Consider the following 18,814-nt stretch of genomic DNA (forward strand, 5'->3'; position numbering starts at 1 on the left):
ACGCTCCCGTTTTCCCAGGCTCCAGAGCCGTCAGCGGCTACTTGGGAAACGCGGCCTGTCTCTCTTGGCGAGGGCGGCCAGGGCTCAAGGTCTGACCCGGCATTCCAGGTTGTGGCCTCCCGGCCAGGGTCTCCAAGGGAAGGGGGGAGGTCTCAGGGCGACGGGCCAGGCTGGGGTGTGGCCTGCTTGGCTGGAAGAAGGCCTTAGGCTGCTTGCTTGGGCCCCCCGAGGAGGAGAGCCGGTCTGGCCGCAGCGAGCGTGGACCTTAGCCCCCTTGGCTAAGCAGGGTCTGCCTTGGTTTGTATTTGCAGGGGAGGCTACCCAGAAGAGAGGAGGTGGGGCCCTTGCTCAGGAGGTGGGCCTCTGCTGGGCAAGAAAGGGGCCCAGGTTCCGTTCCTGGCGGCAGCATCTCCAGGGAGGGCTGGGAGAGACCTAAGAGCAGCCCTGCTGGATCAGGCCCAAGGAGGCCCATCTCGTCCTGCATCCTGTTTCACACAGTGGCCCACTATAGGTGCCTCCGAGAAGCCCACGGGCAAAGGCGGAGAGGCTCCCCTGCATTCTGCCTCTGAGGCGGGAGGTGGCCCCCAGACAAGCAGCCATGGAGAGACCGCTGCCTGGAACCTTGGAGAGCTGCTGCCAGTCGGTGTAGGCAGCACTGAGCTAGACAGACCAAGGGCCTGACTCAGTAGGCAGCTTCATAACTGGGGAGAATCTGCGTCTCAGTGATAGAGCATCTGGTTTGTGTGCTGCAACAACCACAAATATTTATACACTGCTTTTCAGCAAAAGGTTCCAACAGTTTACAGAGAGAAATAATAAATAGATACAGAAATAAATAAGATGGCTCCCTGTCCCCAAAGGGCTCACAGTCTAAAAAGAAACCCTAAGAGGGACACCAGCAACAGCCACTGGAGGGATGCTGTGCTGGGGGTGGAGAGGGCCAGTTGCTCTCCCCCTGCTCAATACAAGAGAATCACCAGGTTAAAAAGGTGCCCCTCTGCCCAGTGAGCAGGGGTCCAGGTTCACTCCCTGGCAGCACCTTCAGGTAGGGCTGGGAGTGACTGCTACTCGGAACCTCAGAGGGCTGCTGCCGGCCAGTGCTGACAGTGCTGAGCTAGACGGGGCCAGGGTCTGACCTGGTGCAAGGCCGCTTCCTAAATGCCTGAGCCCCTCAGGAGAGCCGTGCTCTCTTACCCCGCGTCGGTGCCACTCCCTGCCACATTTGGCCCCGCCCCCTTGTGCCAGGCCCCGCCCCCTTGTGCCAGGCCCCGCCCCCTGCGACTCCACCCGGGCCCGGAATGTCCCGGCTCAAGAAAGAGGCCGTTGCCAGCCTCACCTCTGGGACCCGGTTTGCAGCATGCTGGCCTCTGGGGTGCCAAGCTGGGGTGTGGGGTGTGAATGCTCAGACCCCAGGAAAGCCCTCAGCAACGTGGGGTCCTCTGGCCGTCACAGGAACATTGTGCTGCAGCCCTGCTCATTTGCGGGCGGTCTCTAAACCCTGCTGGTACGTTTCTTTTCAAGTTTCCCCACATAATGTATGTCCTCGTTTTATTACTGTTCCCGTAAACGTGAGCATCTCTGCCGTCCGTAATGAGATTGTGGCCTGCAGAGTCCTGGGCAAGCAGGGCCCCCCCCCCACCTTTTAATTGAATAAAGGGTCTTTTGTGTAATGCACACTCTGCCATTCAAAAATCAATAAGAGGAAAGATCAAAAAAAGAACCGGCTCCTAGAAACGTGGGCCTTTTCAGTTCTGCGGAGAGAAAGAGGAGGGCGGCTGCTGGATGGGAGAGGAGGGGGCCACTCTGCAGTTGGGGGGCCGGTTGTCCAGCCCAATCGTGGCTCCGTTAATTTTCCTGCCCCAGGGGGGTGTGGATTTCTGGTGGCCCGAGAGCCACGCCGCCTCCTCCGAAGCCCACAGGACTCGGCAGCTGCCGAATCGGACTCTGGGCCTCTCCGGCAGAGAAGGCTCCCCCCAGCCCCGGTGGTAGTTTTAGCGGCGGATGCTGCGGCTTGCACCCCCCAGCTCTTCTGCGGACCCTAACCCTCAACAACCTGGGCGTTGGCGTTGGAGCGCAGCACTGCTCGGCCCAGCCTGGCCATCTCGGGCGGGCAGCATTTCTCCCAAGTTGGGCTCTCCCCAGTGGCCTTCAGTGCCTGAGAGCAGCGTCTCCTGGGTCTGGGGCAGGGGTCTTGGCCCACCCCCGAGACAGGGCTTGCCTGGCTTGAACCCGGGACCAGCATTGACTCCCGTGGGCCGCGGAGGCTGACAGGATCGAGAGACCCTGCCAAGGAATCGGTGGGGGTGGGCTGGCCCTCCATGAGCTTGTGAGGCCTCTGGGGGCAGCCGAGGATCTTCCTTGAAGGGCAGGCGAGAGGAAAGTGGCAGAGGTGGAGGGGGGCCAGCAGTGGTTGCTCTTCTGAGGTCTGTTTAGTCCACTCATTGCATGCGTTTTCGCCCGTTGCTTGACTTAAGTGTGTCTGTTTGCATACCGGAGAAAACACTGGGGAGGGGATGTCTCCGTCCTTCTCCGAAGGGCTTTTGGAAGGGCGTGGTGGCTGTGACAAGGGGCCAGGTCTCTGCCCCAGGGAGGTGGCAATCCCAGTTGGGCACAGGTGGAAGCCCCAGAGGGAAGGGGTGGGGGGTGGCAGGAGTGGGGTGTGTGTGTTGGTTTGGCTTGGCTTTAATCCCACTTCTAACGGTTAGATTTCCAAAGTGGTGGGCAATGAATATTGGTAAAACCAAGGGTGAATTTAAAACGGAAAGGATTCAGAAGCAAAGCGCTACAGACCAGCCCCTGTGTGGCCAGAATGCTTGAGCAGGACAGTTCCAGATGCTCTGGCTGAGTCGGAACAGAAAGACGAAGCTGGCCACAGAGATGTCGCCTCTGGGATCTCAGAGGGATCTTGCAGGGAGAGCCACAAGCCCTTGCGAAGGGGGCCTCCTTCCCAGGCTAGCTCCATGCCGGGGCCGTTGAAACTCTCCAGTTCGGTTCTGGCTCAGACCCGTTGAGGCGGTTCTGGACCAGTCTGGATCCAGTCCATGTGGAAGAATAGCAAACGTCTTCCTTTGCAGTGTCATTCTGGTCTGGGGGTTCTCAGACGCCGTGTGACTACAACTCCCATCATCCCCAGCCACAGTGGCCATTGTGGCTGAGGATGATGGGTGTTGTAGTCCAATAACATCTGGGGAGGACCCAGGTTTGAGAACCCCTGTTCTAGACAATGAATCCAATGACAAACTGGGGGGGAAAAATATTTACCCTCTTTAGAAAGTTTGTTTTTGCATGACTTAAAGGGTTCTACAAACAAAATGTATCTAACAGGATTTTTAAAAACCCAGGAAAGTTAAACATTGCAAACATTCAGTTGCAAGTGGATTGATTTCAGAATGGCTTGTTTTGAAGAGGTTGCTGTTTTCTGTCTCTTCAGGAAATGCTCTGAGGTGGCCAAGACATGTTTGGCTTTGGTTTGGCTCCAGTGTGCTGGGGAAACTGCTCTGGTTCGGTTTCTGCCTTGGGATTTGGTTGGGCTCCCTGGAGATACCTTGGCGGCCTTAAGGGCTAGAAACTTGCTTTTTGCAACAAAAAAAAGGAAGATGGGCCATAGAGCCATCAATTGGGGCAGGGGACGATGAGACCCGGGACCAGCCACGGTCCCTGTCAAGGATGAAAGGCGGGGAAGGAAGAACCACAGGCACTGCCTCCAACTCCTGGGAGGGAAAGGACCCCCGTCACCTCTGGGAGTTGGGTGTTGTGGAGGTGCATGCCGCTGCTGGAGCGTCTGAGGGGCCAGAGGGCAGAATCCTGTGGACTGGGTGACTCTGCCATCCTTGAGAGGCCTTGGCTTCGTGGTGGTGCTGGTTCTCCGGGCCCTTCTCGTCGCTTTTCTCGGGAGGTTCCTGAATTGGTCAGGACTGAGGGTGGCCATGTGCAGAACTCCCAAAATGACTTCTCCCGCCAATGTGCACCGTGCCCTCCTTTGCCATGATGGTCACCCCAAGCGGTCCACGTGCCACGCAAGGCCGAGCCTCTCTGGTGCACGTTGGGCACTTGCTGGTGTGAGACGGAGTTGCGGCCTGCAAGAGAAGTCGGAGGTGCCGGGCGAGGGTGCGGCCTCTTCCACACCAGGGGCCTCCGTGGTGGTTCTGGAGGGCGGCCCAGGTTCCAAGGGTCTCGGGGAGCAAAGACCCCCCGCCTGCCTGCCTGCTGGTCGGAGCTGCTGCCTATCAGAGCAGACAGTCCTGTGCAAGATGGACTGAGGGTCGGACTCCGTAGGCTGCTGCTTTGTCCATATGTGTTCAGGCTGGCTTAACTGTCATTCCATTTCTCTGTCAAGACAAATGCCAGAGGGTGACTCTCTCTCCCCCCCCACCAGATCTCTCTCTCTCTCTCTCTGTGGCAGTGGTTCCTGGCTGTGAAAACAGCTCTGGGGGTCCAACCCCAGTGCAAAGAGTCCAATTCACCTTGGGGGCAGAGTTCCCAGTCTCAGATGTGGTTGACTATAACTCCTATCATCCCTAGCTGCAATGGCCTTTGGCGGGGGGGTATGGGAGTTGTAGTCCACAACCTCTGGGAATCCCTGTTACACAGAACACTGGGGGCCGCTGTGTTTAGAAGAATGTGGGTAGTCTTTAGGGTCCCACAGGGCACTGTGCCGTCCTCCTTAGTGCTGTGCTGGGGTCTGTTAATGGAGAATTAGCAGCATCCTTGCCAGATTGCCGTTCTCAGGATACGTTGGGGGCGCCGTGAGCTTCTTTTAAAAAATTATTTTTAAAAAGCAGTATAAACCAGTGTAGGTTTGGGGGGGGGGTAGGGTTGTGTTTAAGGAAGTCCTGGACTGCAGAATGTGCAAATAAATTCCACTCTTGAATCCAGGATCCCTTCCCAGGTGGATGACTGACTCACCCGGGGAGTGGAGCGAGATGTTCCGTTTAGCCGCTGGCTGCGAGCGGCAAGAGGGGCCTTTTCCAGCGGGGTCTCTCTGGTGCTGGGCAGGGGGAGGCCAGCTGCCCCTCTTCTGCACAGCACAGCACACACACACACACACACACACAGCCCGGTGCTGATGTCGTCTGTATGGGCAACCGCCCCCCCACCCGGCTTAAGACGGGGAGGCCTTTTGCTCCAAGCTGTCTCCAGGCTCCGAGGGAGGCCGCTTCTGAGTTTCAGGGGTGCAAGCAAGGGCGGGATTGGGGGGGCGCCCTCCCCACCTGCCGCTTGGGGGCTTCCCGGAGGCCTCTGGTGGGCCACTGTGGCGAACAGGCTGCTGGTGGGCTAGAGAGACCTCCTTGGGCCTGATCCAGCAGGCCGCCTCTTCTGGTCTTAGCCGGAGACAAGTTCACACCTGGCTCTCATAATGAGGGGCTGACTTAGATTGATTGATGGTTACATTTTCTACCCAGCGGTCCCATAGCCCTAGCGGGCTTGATGCCGGGTTTCTCCACTTTGGGTTTGTTCTCAAACTGCTCTTCCCACCATCCGCAGCTGCAGTGCCTTTGGGGAGTTGTAGTCTGACAACATCAGGGGACCCACGGCCGAGGGCCCCAGTGTCTGATTGGCATGCTGGTCTGGGAAATGTTTCCAGAGGGTGTCAGAGGGTGGGGCACCTTCTTCTTGGGGTAACTTTTGCCACTGTGCCGAGTCTCTTCCCTTCCGTCTTGCATCCACATTAAATTCCCTCCTTCGTGCGCGTGCTGGTTATGATGATCCATACATTTGAAAATTTAATGTATAAAAATGTTTGCAGAAAGGAGGCAGGCGGACACGGATTTTGATGAAAAATCAGTCCCATATTTCAAACTTGAGCTCTTTGAACTTTAAGGGAAGTAAACTCTCTTTAGACGGGTGTGCATATGGCTAGATTGACTTGATGGTGTTTTAATTGATCCACATTCATAACATTTATGTGTGTTAAACTTAAATAAAGGAAGTGTTTTGGAGTCTGTGTCAAGAGATAGAGCCACGCATTCTAAAACACTCCATCTAGCTAAGCTTCGGACACACAAGCGGTATATATTCTCTATCTAAATGGCCGTATACTTCTAAGGGAAGACGGTCCATTTCATTCAGGCTTCTGGCCAGGGTCAGTGAGTTGTTGTCCTTGGCTGCTCTTAAACGTTTCGCTGAATTTGTTCCGTTTTAATTGAACTGTTTTTATCTGGTCACTAACTGCCTTGGGGTCTGAGGACAAAGGGCGGTCTATCAATAAACATGGACATAAATGAAATACATCGAATGACTATGTAGGATACACATTTAAACACAAAGCAACCTCTGGGGGCCTGTTGGGGCCCCCCCCCCACAGCTACAGCTCAGGAGATCCCAGGCGCCTTCTCTGAATGTGCAGCATCCTTCCTGTCTCTCTTGAAAGTCCGCGAGCTGCCCTCCTCACTCGCAAAGGCCAGAAGAAGAGCAGGCAGCTCAAGCCGGGCTTCTCAGCCGTGGGACCCCAGATGGCACCGGGCGGTGGCTCTTGTGGCGGGAGTCCACTGACGTCCGGAGAGGCGGACCTCTCCGGGTTGGGCCAAGGCAGCACTGGAAAGAGCTCTCTTCTTTGGGCATCTCTCCGGCTGCAGGATGCGGCCTTGGCTTGGCCTCCCAGGCAGCCCTCCTGGGTCCCTCCCCTCCCCTCCCCTCGCCCAGGCCTTCCTGGCCACGGGCCCAGGGCCTGAACTGGCCAGAGCGAGCGGCTGGAAGGCTTTTCCTGCCTGCCGCCAGAACCCCTTTGCACTTGGTTGCTGTGAAAGGAGCAGCAGGAAGCGGACGGCCAGCCGCCTTTGTTTGCTTGCAGGCCTGGGAAGGGAGCAGTTGACTCTCCGGATCCCCTTTGAGGTTCTCTGCCACTTGACACCTTTTCCAAGTGTCTTCCGAAGGGGGCAGGAAACAGATGCTGAGAGAGAGCACTCTTGAGTCAACACAGAGGTGGGCAAGGTGGAGAGACCGGAAGAGCTGGCCTTGTGCTAGCCAGTGTGATGGGCCTCCTCTCCCAAGCGAGGTCCCGCTTGGCTTGCGTTGGGCTAACATAAGAGCAGCCCTGCTGGATCAGGCCCAAGGAGGCCCCTCCAGTCCAGCACCCACAGTGGCCCGCCAGCTGCCTCTGGGGAGCCCCCAGGCTGGGGGGGGCAGGCCTTCTCTCCTGCTGCCCCTGGGATCCAGAGGAGGCTCCTCCAGCCAAGCTCCTGCCCGGGGACCTCTCTGCCACAGAAGCAGCCACGGCCACCTCCTTCTCGGGGCCGCACTGGCTCCCTGTGGCCCTGTCCCAGCCCAGTTCAGAGTGCTGCGTCTCCCCTTTTGGGTGGGGGGTATCTCAGGGACTGACTCCCCCCACATCCAAACCTGCATGCATGGGCAGATGTTCCCCTGAGGGTCTCCTCCCTGTCCTGCCGCCTGCAGAAGCCTGGAGGGCCTTCTCAGTGGTGGCTCCTGCTTCCTGCACATTGGATCCCCAGAGACTGCTGACTGCAAAGCCCATCCTCCCCAGCTGCAGTGGCCTGTGGCTGAGGAGTATGGGGGTTGTGGTCAACCACATCTGGGGATCCCTCTTGCAAGGGATTCTGTGCATGGCCCCTTCCCTCACAGCTCCATTCGGGGATCCCTGGGGGGCAGCAGCACCCGTTGGTGGGCCACCTGTGGGTCGCCAGGCCCTATTCCCTGCCCCCTTTCCCCCTTCTCTGCCCCTGTGTGCGGTGCTTGCTTCAGGACCTTGGGCAGGTGGAGGGTTGCCTGGCCTCAGCGTCTGGGTCGGAGTCTCCAGGGGGACCAAGAGAACGACGCAATGGAGTGCCAGAATCAGGAGGGGGTGCTTGGCTTCCACTCTTGCCCCCCCCTCCACCACATTCACCAGCCCTCCCATGTTTGCCAGGCTCCGCCCTCCTCTTGGAGGCCCCGCCCCTCAGCCCCCAGGCCCCACCTCCTGGGCTTCAGAGTCTGGGCAAGAGACTGTTCAGAGGCTGCTTTTCAGCAGAAGCTCCCCAAGTGGTTTGCATGGAGAAATAAGAATAAATGAAGGTGGCAGCCTGTCGCCAAAGGGCCCGCAACCCAAAAAGTCAGAGAGACCCCAGCAAGAGCCCCCAGAGGGGGCCCAGTTGCTCTCCCCCCTGCTCAGGCAAGAGAAAGGTCCCCACATCAGAAAGGTCCCTTTTGCGCAGTCAGCCGGGGGGACGTGAGCAGGCCCCTTTCCTTCTGCAAGAGGGGTGTGTGTGTGTGTGTGTGTGTGTGTGTGTGTTTGAGCTGAAGGATGCCCGCCCCACATGGCTGCTGGGACTGGGAAGGGAGAAAGTGGGGCCGGGGCCGGGGGGGGGCCGAGTGCCAGCTCAGGGTCTTCTCATGCGAGGGGGGGGGAGGGAAAGGGCCCTTCTCTGCCAAGGCCTGGGAGAGGAGGAGGAGGAGATAACGGGGCTGGAGGGCCCGGCTCCCACTCCATACAAGGCAGGGAAGAGCCTGGAGCTCTGGCCCGGAGCCCCGCTTGGCAGGCAGCAGGGCCCGGCTCCTGTCCCTGCCTGTCCCCTCCCGTTGGTTGGTTGGCGGGTCCCGGGCCAGACTCTGGGGCAGCCCGAGCCGGCCTGGCAAAGCGGCCCCCCCTCCCGCCACGTGGTGGGTGCAGCCCAAGGAGAGCTGGGCAGCAAGCAGGCTGGCTTTCAGGGGCGGCGTCCTGGCTTTCGCTGCTCTCTCTCTCGCTCGCTCTGCCTGCACAGAATGTCTTCCTTCTGCGCAGCTGAGCACCAGCTGCCCTAGTTTGGGGCTCTGCGTTTTCAGCTGCTGCTGCTGCTGCTGCTTCGCGGATTCCACACGGTGCTTGCAAAGGGCTGCTTTGCCACCCGCCTGGTGGCCAGGGGGGCCCCCTGAGTGATGGGGAAGGTGACCTGGCTGGGGGGGGGGAGAGCAGCTCCCCCTCCCCCTCCCCCTCCCCCGCCCCCCTTCCTGCCTTCCCCAGAGCTGGAGAGGGGGCAATTCAACCCCAGCCTCCACGTGTCCCTGGCAGGGAGCTGCAAAGCTGGGCTTGAATCTGACTCCTGGCGCCCACAGACTAGCCCTGTGGTGGTCTCTGGTAGAATCCAGGAGGGCTTGACCGTTGCCTTCTCCTCCCGCGCAGGATGAGAGGATCGATGCCTCTCAGCGCCTTCCTCTGTCGCTGCTGCCCAATGTAGTACCAGCATTGGGGATTCGAACCGGCAACCTTCTGCTTGTTGGCCCAGCACTTCCCCACAGCCATTCGTTGGGCAGGGTCCCCCTCCCGCTGCCCCCCCTCTCCTCCCCTCTCTCCTTTCTGGCTCTTCTGGAGGGGCTACGAGGCAGGGGGAGCCCCCCTCCCAGCCCAGAAGAGGTAGCCTGCCGTCTCTTGCCTGCTCAGAAGTGGCCGTGGGAAGGAGGCCTCTGGGGAGGAGAGCTGCCTGGCGCCGGGCGTCCTGCTCGCCAGAGGGCTGGGGGCGCTCGCCACTGGCGAGCCGGCAGGGGGATTGGGAGATGCTGTCCGTGGGGCTGAGCAGTGCTCTTCGCCGCCATGGCCCGCAGGTCAGGGGACCTCGGGAGGGAGGGAGGGAGGTGGCCCCAGCCCCCCAGGAGGGGTTTGGCTGGCTGGTCCTGGCCGGCTCCTGGTGTCCAGCCTGCCTCCCCGTCTCTCTCCTTCTTTCTGGGCAGGGCTTCACCTGCACATCCACCAGCTTCTCGGCGGTGTTTCTGGCGACTGCTCCCGAGGCGAGATCCTTGAGTGTTCAGCATCCCCCAGCAATATGGCCGATAACACCCCCCCTTCCCGCGTGCGCAGTATGTTTTCATGTTGAGGAGTGGGGTTTTTTTTGGGGGGGGGAAGCCACAGCGGCTGTTCTCTCCGCGCTGCAAGCGCCAGACGGGAGGCCCAGGACGCCTTTTGCTCTGCAGGGCTGGGAGTCCTGACCTCTCGCCGGAAGGGTGGGTTGGGTCCCACCCAGGAAGCTGCCCTGTGCCGAGGCAGACTAGCTCAGCATTGTCTACGCGGACGGGCCGCTGATCCCCCAGGGTTTCAGGCGGGAGTCCTTCGCAGCCCTAGCTGGAGATGCTGCCGGACCTTGATGCTCTTCCCCTGAGCTACGGCCCCGGCCCCTGCGGGGAATCCGTGCGATCCAAATGCAGACCAGGGCAGACCCTGCTTAGCAAAGGGGGCGGTTCACGCCGGCCCCCACGAGGCCAGCTCTCCTGCTGACCCCACGGGTTGTCTGTGACACCTGGCCTGGTGCTTCAGCCTCTGGGCCCTGGCTGGCAGCGTCACGGCGTCCTGCTGCACACAGGCTGCTCCGGGCCTGTTTGTGCCTCGGCCTCCTCGGCGCCTGGAGTTTGGCCCAGACCCCTTGGCCCAGCCTTGGTGGGGGCGTCTCCTCCAGCCGGCCATTGGACTTCTGACTATTTATTGCGCCCCTCCAGGTCTGCAGGAAAGGGGTCATTAAGGACCCCGATCCTCCGCCGCCGCTGCAACTCCTTCCTCTTTGGCTTCGGCTCTTCTCCCCCGCCCCTTCCACAAACCCGGTGGTGGCTCTGAGCTGCCAAATCCTGCTCAGGAGGAGAGGAGAACCTGCAGAAGCCGAGGGGTGGTTTTCCTAATGAGGCCGCCTCTCATCCGTCACGCCCGAGCTCCTCATTACCAGGCATCAGCCCCGTGCTGGCAGTGACAACGCTGACAGCCAGCGAGTGTGTGGCACCCCCTTCGCGGGCAGAGCCGGCGGCTGGTTATTTTATGCCCCGCAGGGTGCCCAGGGGGGTGGGGGGTGGGGGCGCCTTAATGGCCTCTTGCTCCTCTCTGCGAGTGATTACTGCCGCCGGGGGGGGGGGCAGTTCTTTGCATTGATTTAAGTGGGATCCATGCATCCGGGAGGTTCGTGGGTCCCGAGCATTTGAACTTGGAGGAGTCTTGCTGAATCGGACCAAAGGCTCAGACTAGCTCGGAGGTGTCCAACCTGAGCTGCTGTTGGACTACAAGCCCCATCATCCACTGCTGCAGTAGTCCAACAGCCAGAGAGCCTCAGGTTGGACACCCCTGAACGAGCTGCTTCCATGTCGCATCCTGCTTCCTGCCTGCAGCCTGGAAACTAGTGTTCAGGGGCAGACTGCCTCTGACTATGGAGGCTCCATGTAGCCCCCACGGCTAGTCACCATCCCTAAGCTTCTCCTCTGTGCAGAGCTAGGAGTCGTCAGTGCAACTGGTGGTTGTACACTGCCCGGAGCCTTTCAGGTGGGGCAGGTTATAAATGTAATAAATAAATGATGATAATAGAAATAAATGACAGCAGATTCTGTAAATTTAATGGCGCATGCCCTCCAAAAAGGTTCTTTTCTTTACTTCTGCTTAGAGCACCCAGGTGCACTCTGTGTGTTCAAAATTAATATCCTGGCAGTTCAGAGATTCGGTCCCTCTGTCTGAAAATGGACAAGCTGCCCTTCAGCCCTCGGCCTGCTGCAATATTCCAGCCTGCTCAATTTCATTTTCCAACCAGAGTTTTCCGTCTATAAGCGACTGCAGTTCTTTCTTGGACCGTGGCTTCCTTTCAGTCTGCCAGTAATACCAGTAAGAGGGTCGTAGGATCCTGTACTTGGGAGGGACATAGGAAGCTGCCCTCTACTGAGTCAGACCCTGGGTCCATCTCGCTCAGGATTGTCTGCACAGACTGGCAGCGGCTGCTTCTCCCAGGTCGCAGGCAGGAATCTCTCTCAGCCTTCTCTTGGAGATGCTGCCAGGGAGGGGACTGGGAACCTTCTGCATGCAAGCCGGCAGGGGCTCATCCCAGAGCGGCCCCATCCCCTGAGGGGAAGATCTTGCAGTGCTCACACATGTAGTCTCCTGTTCCAGTGCAAACCAGGGTGGAGCCTGCTTAGCAAAGGGGACAATTCATGCTTGCTTGGTCCGACTACTCCAGAGTAATGTGGAATTGATTACATTTTGGGTCACACCATGTATAGGGTCCGTTGTAGGGAAATCCTGGACAATTTGCATCTTGCCCTTCAGGGTTCCCAACACTGGCCCCCTAGATGTCAGACTAAACTCCAGTCATCCTCAGACACAATGGCCTGGGGATGATGGGAGTTGTAGTCCAAGAGCATCTGAGGCCCAACGTTGGGAACCCCCCCCCCAGTCATTCACAAATATCCAACTGCTGTTGCTCTTTTTAAAGCAAACACAGAATGTCGAGTGCTAAGCATTATTGCATCACACACTTGTATATTTATTTGGAACGTTTGTATCTTGCCGTGAAAGAAAGTTTCAAGACAGCGGAGACAACTAACAATAACGTAAATACAGAACACCCAAACATAACCAAAAAAGATAACAAAAAGAAAAAGGAAAGGAAAAACATGAACTTGGGGAAAAGCCAACTGGAAAAGGTGGTTTTTGCTAGCTGCAGAAACACCCTTATAGAGGGGGCCAGTCTGACCCCCAAGTGGCAGGGAGTTCCCTGGGACAGGGGCAGCTGACAAGAAGACTCTCCTCATTTTCTCACAAGGGGGCATTTTGGGGTGCTGTCACAGGGCGAGCAGCTTCCTGTGGGAGAAGGTGACCCTTCAAGATTTTTCATCCAGGGCACAGGAGGGTGGAGGTTTATGCCCACCCCCAACTGTTCCAAGTCTGGCTTTGTGTGTGCTGGATGGATGCTTGCAAAGCCAGGTCTGGGTGCGACTTAATGTCCGTCTGTGTGGTGTCCGTGGGGAGAGCAATATAGCCCCCCATGAAGGACTCTGGGGCCCTTAACGGCTTGGCCCAGGTCTTTCCGAGAGCGCCTGCTTTTTCATGGACTCTCCCGCCTATTACGAACGACCTTTTGGAGAGGTCCGGTTCGGGTTGCCTCCGGCTCGTTTGCTGGCGACTCGGGGCTGGGCCTTCTCTGTGGCTGCCCCGGGGCTCTGGAAGAGGCTCCCTCTGGAAGTCGCTTTGCTTTCAGGGAGACCCTCCAGACGCCTCTGTCCTTGCAGGCTTCTAACTGGAGTGGATTTGTTTTCATGGGATCAAACGGCATTTTGCGGAATTTCCACTCTTTCATATTGTGTGTTGTGTTCTGCACACCGCTGCTGAGAGGTACGTATCAGGCAGTATTTAAGAATGATAAATAAAACAAACACCCCCACCACCCACCACCCCCGCTGCTGAACATCTGCTGCTATGGGGGCTGGCCACGCATCCCGTGCAAGGCGGAAGTGCGCGATACCTGCGGGTGCTGCTGCTGCTGCTCCTGTCTCGTTGCCATGGAAGCCAGAGCGCCTTCATGAAATGCCTCATGCTTAAACTGCCCCCCCACACACACATGCCTCAGTGGGACCGGGATCATGATTCATGCTCATCATCTTCTTCCATTTGAAAAATGGGGGGATCGGGGGCCCCGTGGACCAGGGCGTGTGTCCCCCCAACCCAGCCTCCAGGAAGACCACAGCAGGGACGAGGAACGGTGGAGTCCCCAATGAATCCCGGAGCGAAGGGGCTTCCGGCTTTCTTCTCCTGCAGGCTGAGGGGGCCAAGGTGGTCCCCAGGAAGGCGCTCTGGCCCAGCCCTCTGCCCTCCCTCCGCCTGCCTGCCGGGCCTCGGCGAGGGTCCTGGGGTGGGAGGATCACTGGCCTGGAAGCAGACGGGCCCCATCCTGCTCAGGACTGTCTGCCCAGACTGGCAGCGGCCTCCCCAAGGTGGCCGGCCGGCCGGGGTCTTTCCCAGCCCTACCTGGAGATGCTGTTGCCAGGGAGGGATCCGCCACCCCAGAGAAAGAGCCGCTCCAGGATTGGCCCTTGGGGGTCAGCTGACACAGGCGAGTGGACCTGCAGCCCAGAGGGTGTCAGGCCCCCCCCCCCCACTTGCAGGGGTAGGGAAGGGGGGGAGGCGGCCCTCTGCCGCGAGGGTGGCCCTCTTCTGGCTTTCCAAATCCGGGTGGCTCGTTTGCATATCATGTCCATGGGCTCGGAAATAATTGCTGAGCAGAAGAGGGGCGGCCCGTCTTGCTCCATCCCTCCCCTTCTGCAAGGCCTGGAGCTGAGCTCCCTCCCCGCCGCCCCGCCGGCTTTTTAAAAAGGGGGGGGCTGGTGCCTCTGCCTGCAGCCAGCTGGCCAGCCTGCCTCCTGGGGGAGAGAAGTTCAGGGGGCCCCTCCCTAGAGGGCCTGGCCTGGCCCTGCCTGCCGGTCGGCTCTCGCCCCTCTTGTGTTTGGGCTTTGTGGGTCGCAGGCCGTGCAGGGCTCGAGGTGCTGTGTGTGGGTTGTGTGTGTGTGTGTGGGGGGGCTGCTGGAGACCCCAAGGGCCAGGCAGGCAAGGGGCCCTCTCCGGCAGCTCCCCAGCTGTGCCCCCCTCCGGCCCCTCCGGTTTTCCGATGCTAGAGGAGGCTGCTCCCCCCGCAAGATGGTGCCGAACTTGGCAGGGACTCTGGTGCTGCAGCTGGCACCTGATCCTCTCCAGGGAACGCTGCAATCTGGGTCAGGAATATTGGAGATGGATTTCTCGCTCCCGCTCTCGGGGGGGGGGACATTCCTCCGGGGACCGGCTGGAAACCATTTCCCCTCAGCCGTGCTTCCTGCTGGTGGGACCTACCTGCCGTCCCTGAGTGACTCCAGCTGCCTCTTGCGGGCCTGCGGCCAAGTTGCCCCCCCCGCACCCCGGCCCCGATTCTTCCGCAGGGCAAGTGTTTGTCTCTCGGCGAGTAGGAGGGGGGCCGGCTGGGGTGGGCAGCACCACTCACCAAGATCCGGCTGGCCTTGTGGTTGCCGCCTGCAGCAGGAATGGGGGACTCCGTGGAAGGGCCCCCCCTGGAAGGGCCCCCCCCGCCGAGGGGCTGATGGGGCCGCCCTGGGCAGAGCCGCTGCCTGCCTGCAGAAGGTGCCCAGTTCCCTGCCTGGCGGCAGCAGCAGCAGCAGCAGCAGCATCTCCGAGACACGGCTGGGAGAGGCTCCCTGGAGAAGCTGCTGCCAAGCGGGGTAGGCAGTCCTGAGCTCCAGGGAGGAAGGGCCGGGCTCAGTGGGAGGCAGCTTCCTCGCTTGCCTTGGAGTTGTGCTCTGGGGGGCTGAAGGGTCGCCAGGTGTGGGGCTGTGGGGGCATTTCCCTCTCCTCCGCACCCTGCCCCCCCCCGGGCTTCCATCCTCCCCAGCTGCGGCCGTTCTGGGAGTCCCAGTGCAGGATATCTGCTGGGGGCCCACCGGGGAGACCCCTCGGCTTACCCGGGCGCCTTCCTTTCTCCCCCCTCTCCTGCTTTGGCAAAGCTCTCCGCCCCCCTTCTCCCCCTCTTCAATTTGAGGCAATGTATTGGGAGTCGGGTATGGATTACAAGGCGCAGCAGCGCTAACGAGCACCTGCTTGTCTGTCATTGACTTGCCTGCTAATTGCTGGGGAGCGCCTCCTCGCCGCCTCATCCCGCTCCCTTTTTTGGAGCACTGGAGGAGGCCGTTGCCTTCTGCCAGCCAGGTGCTTCCTTCCTTGGCTGGGGGCAGGCGGGACCTGCCCGGTGGCTGGCTTTTCGGAATTGGTCGCAAGCTCTGGCACTCACCCTCCGGGGCCTGGGAATGCTTCTCCCGGGAAGAGCTTACTCACCGGGCCGGCTGGCTGGAGAGGCTTTCCCCGCAGCCGGCGTCGTCTTGACTGGTTTGGCCCCGAGTCTCTGGGCCGGGAAAGCCAGGAAGCGGCCGCTGCTTCCGGGCTCCAGTCCTTACCTGCCTGTTGAGTGGTGGGAGGGCAGAGGCGGCTTCCCCAGGGAGGGGCGCTGACCAAGAGCCGGCTGTTAGTCGTTATGACGGGGCCGGGGCTCCCAACCGTGGGACTTCAGGGGTTGCTGACTACGGCTCCCATCACCCCCTGCCCCAACGTCTGAAGAGGGGGCTGATGGTGGTTATAGTCCAGCAACATCCGGGGACCCAAGATGGGGACTTGACTTGCAGCTTTTGGTGCAGCCGCTGTTTTCAGAGGCCCGCCTGTCTGGATTACGTGCATGCCCGGGTTGGCAAGGGGCTCAGGGTGGTGTCCATGGCTGGGGTGACCCTTTGTCAGGGCCAAAACAGCCCTGCGAGGTGGGCTGGGCTGAGAGAGAGTGTGATTGGGCCAAGGCTGAGCGGGGCTTTGAACCCAGGCCCCCCCTCCAGTCCAAGCCCAACTCTCTAAGCCGGAGGTAGGCCTCTTTGGCTACAGCTCCCGTCAGCTCCGTTGCAGCTGGGGGTGATGGGAGTTGTCGTTCAGCAACATCTGCGGAGCGAAGGTGGCTTGCCGCTGCTCTCAGCACTGGGCCACGCTGGCTCCCGGCAGCCCAAGGAGTGGGCCTAGACAGCGGAAGTGGCCACCGGCTGAGCCCGGCGGGCCACTGGTCCCTCTAGCTCAGGTCTGCACGGACTGGCAGCAGCTCCCCAGGGTCGCGGAAGGGGGTCTTTCTCTGCCTGGCCGTTTGACCCCCCGTCGCCTGGAGGAGGAGGAGGAGGGGTGGTGAGACGCTCTGGCCCCAGAAAACCTGGTCACGGATGTTGTTTTGTGGGCGCTTCCTCGGTTGTGATTGAAACCAACCAACAAAATGGGCTGTAAAGATTCTGCGCTGGAGCAAACTGGAGCCTGTAGCAATGCTGTAGCGAATCTTCTGCTGCGGAATTCCCCCTTTGTCTGATGGGAGGCCGAGGCTCCCCTCCCTGGACGTCTCACAGAGGTCCCCCTCTAACATCTTGCCGGGTATTGCACATAGACCTGCAAGCCCATCTCTTCCGCCTTAAGGACTAGTGACTTGAGATAGCCTTTGCAAGGGAAGTGGACTGGCTTTGGCTGCGGTGTGGCCAGCGGCCTGCTTGCCTGGCATGGTGCAATTCTGGCCGCTCCCTCTCAGAGGCTGTCCTGGCCTCCCCGAGGACTTGGGGCCTGGTGGGGGTCCTCCTCCTCCTCTGCTTGAGATGGGGGAAATCCTAACATTTCCCCCCCTCCCCACCCCAAATCCACCCTTCCTCTACCCACTGAGCTGAGAGGGAAAGGAGGGGAGGGGGCGGTGGGGGGGGAAGAGGAACCCAAAGGATGGTTGCATGGCGATGGTTGCTATGGAGACCGACTCCTCCATCTGCATGGGGGCGCCTCTCTCTTCCCTCCTCTTGCTTGCTGCTGCTGCTGCCGCTGCTGCACCCGGGAAAGGCGCGGTCCCGCCGGCCAGGGTGGGGGGGAGGCTGGGGTCCTGGGAAGGAGAGCGCAGCACTGGCACCCACTCCAAGGGCAGAGGGAGCGGGGCAGAGGGGCCAGCCTGCTGTTGGGGGCCTTTCGGTGGTGGGCTTCCTGGGTGGCTGTGGAGGAGGCAGAGCCGAGATGCTTCCTGGCCCAGCTGCCCGGGGTGGCACCCAGGAGGACCTCCGGCCTGCCAGCCGATCCTCTGGCCCCATGGCGCTCCGGCCCCCTCCCTCCCTCCCTCCCTCGCCGGACCCTCGTCTGGTTCCTTCTTTCGCTTTAAAAGCCCAAAGCAAAAAAGACTCTGCTTTGCTCCAAGAGTTGCAGGGAGGGAAAATGAGTCAGCGGCCGGTTCCGGCTCTTTTGTCCTCCTGCCGGCGGCCAGGTGCACCAGCCGGGCTTCCTGTTTCTGGCCTCTGCTGTCGGGAGGTCTCTGTGCCCAGGCAGAAGGGGGTGCGCGGTGGAAGGTGCCCTTTCCTGGGGGAGGCGCTTGGGCCTCCTGGTTTTACTGCTGGGCAGAAGAGATGCTTCACCTTCTGCTGCCTGGCTAATTCTTTGGAAATGCTTCTCCGGGGCTTCCCTGGGTCTGTTTGTACCCTTCCTTGTGCCCTTGTGAAAGTGGAATAGGATTTTTTTAAAAATCAGCCACGGCATGACGCTCGTCTTAACGAGAGCCATGCTGCTCTTGTGACCCCTCTGACCCCTCTTCGGGTTAACCGCACAGCTCTGCCTGATGAGTGGTCAGCCTGCGGGCAGCGCCGTCAGGAGAGAGAGGTGCAGACAGCATGCATGTCTGGGGCAGGGCAGGAAGCCGTGTGGGCCCTGTAAGCCTATCTCCACCACAGACTCTTCTGTTCATCTCTCTTCCCTCCCTTCCATGGACTGTCGTTCTCTGGAAAGGAACCAAGGTCTCTGGCCAGGAATCTTCAGCGTCCTCGTGATGCTGGGATCACAGGACTGAAGGGCTGGAAGGGGCCCTGGAGGTCGCCTTGCCCAGAGACACCCAGGGCAGGGATCCTGGGAAACGACATTTCCCAGGACCCCATGGAAGGGAGCCATGGTGGCTAAGCGGGCATAACAAGGCTGATGCAGAGGGGGAACCGGTGCTGTAAGGACCCCACCGGCTTTTTTGTTTTGAAGGAGAAGAATGACTCTCCGGTATTGTGGGCCACGGCAGCAGGACGTGGTGGCATCTTCATGACTGTACGCTGCAGAGAGAGAACTTTCCTGCAGAGAGGAGATGCGCCGCCTTGGGACGTGGCTAAGCGAGGCAGGTCCCTTCTGTCCTTTGGAGTGAGTGTTTCGACCCGTGGAACAGGCCAGATGCAGGTTGATGTCTCAGGAGGTCAAGCGAGAAGGCCAAGCTAGAGCAGAGGTGATGGATCCGTGGCCCAGATCTCTGATCTGAAATATTTGTCAGCATCATGAAAGAGAGATTCATGATGCTGACAAATATTTCGACACCGCTTTTCTACCAAAGTCCACAAAGCCGTTTACATAGATCTCAGTCAGTCCAATCCAATCAGGTGTTTTGCTGCTTGCCCCATTAGCAACAACCCCTATCGGTCCCTGGACGTTTTCACCAACTCAGGAAACAGGCGCTGGGGGAGGCACTCATTGCATTTGTGAAGCAGCATTGGGAGAAGCAGCTTAGCCCCGGAGGCCTCAAGCACCGGCCTTTGGCCGCTGTGGCTGGGGGAGCTGTGC

The 18,814-nt window shown here is 59.9% G+C and overlaps 1 protein-coding gene across 5 annotated transcripts in view; it reads left to right on the top strand.

Moving 5' to 3' along the window:
• Window positions 1-18,814, top strand: part of MEF2D (myocyte enhancer factor 2D) — an 89,939-nt gene that overhangs the window by 30,745 nt on the left and 40,380 nt on the right. The gene's annotated exons all lie outside the window — the stretch shown is intronic.

The sequence above is a fragment of the Hemicordylus capensis genome, chromosome 14 (genome assembly GCF_027244095.1).
Source record: "Hemicordylus capensis ecotype Gifberg chromosome 14, rHemCap1.1.pri, whole genome shotgun sequence".
NCBI lineage: Eukaryota > Metazoa > Chordata > Lepidosauria > Squamata > Cordylidae > Hemicordylus > Hemicordylus capensis.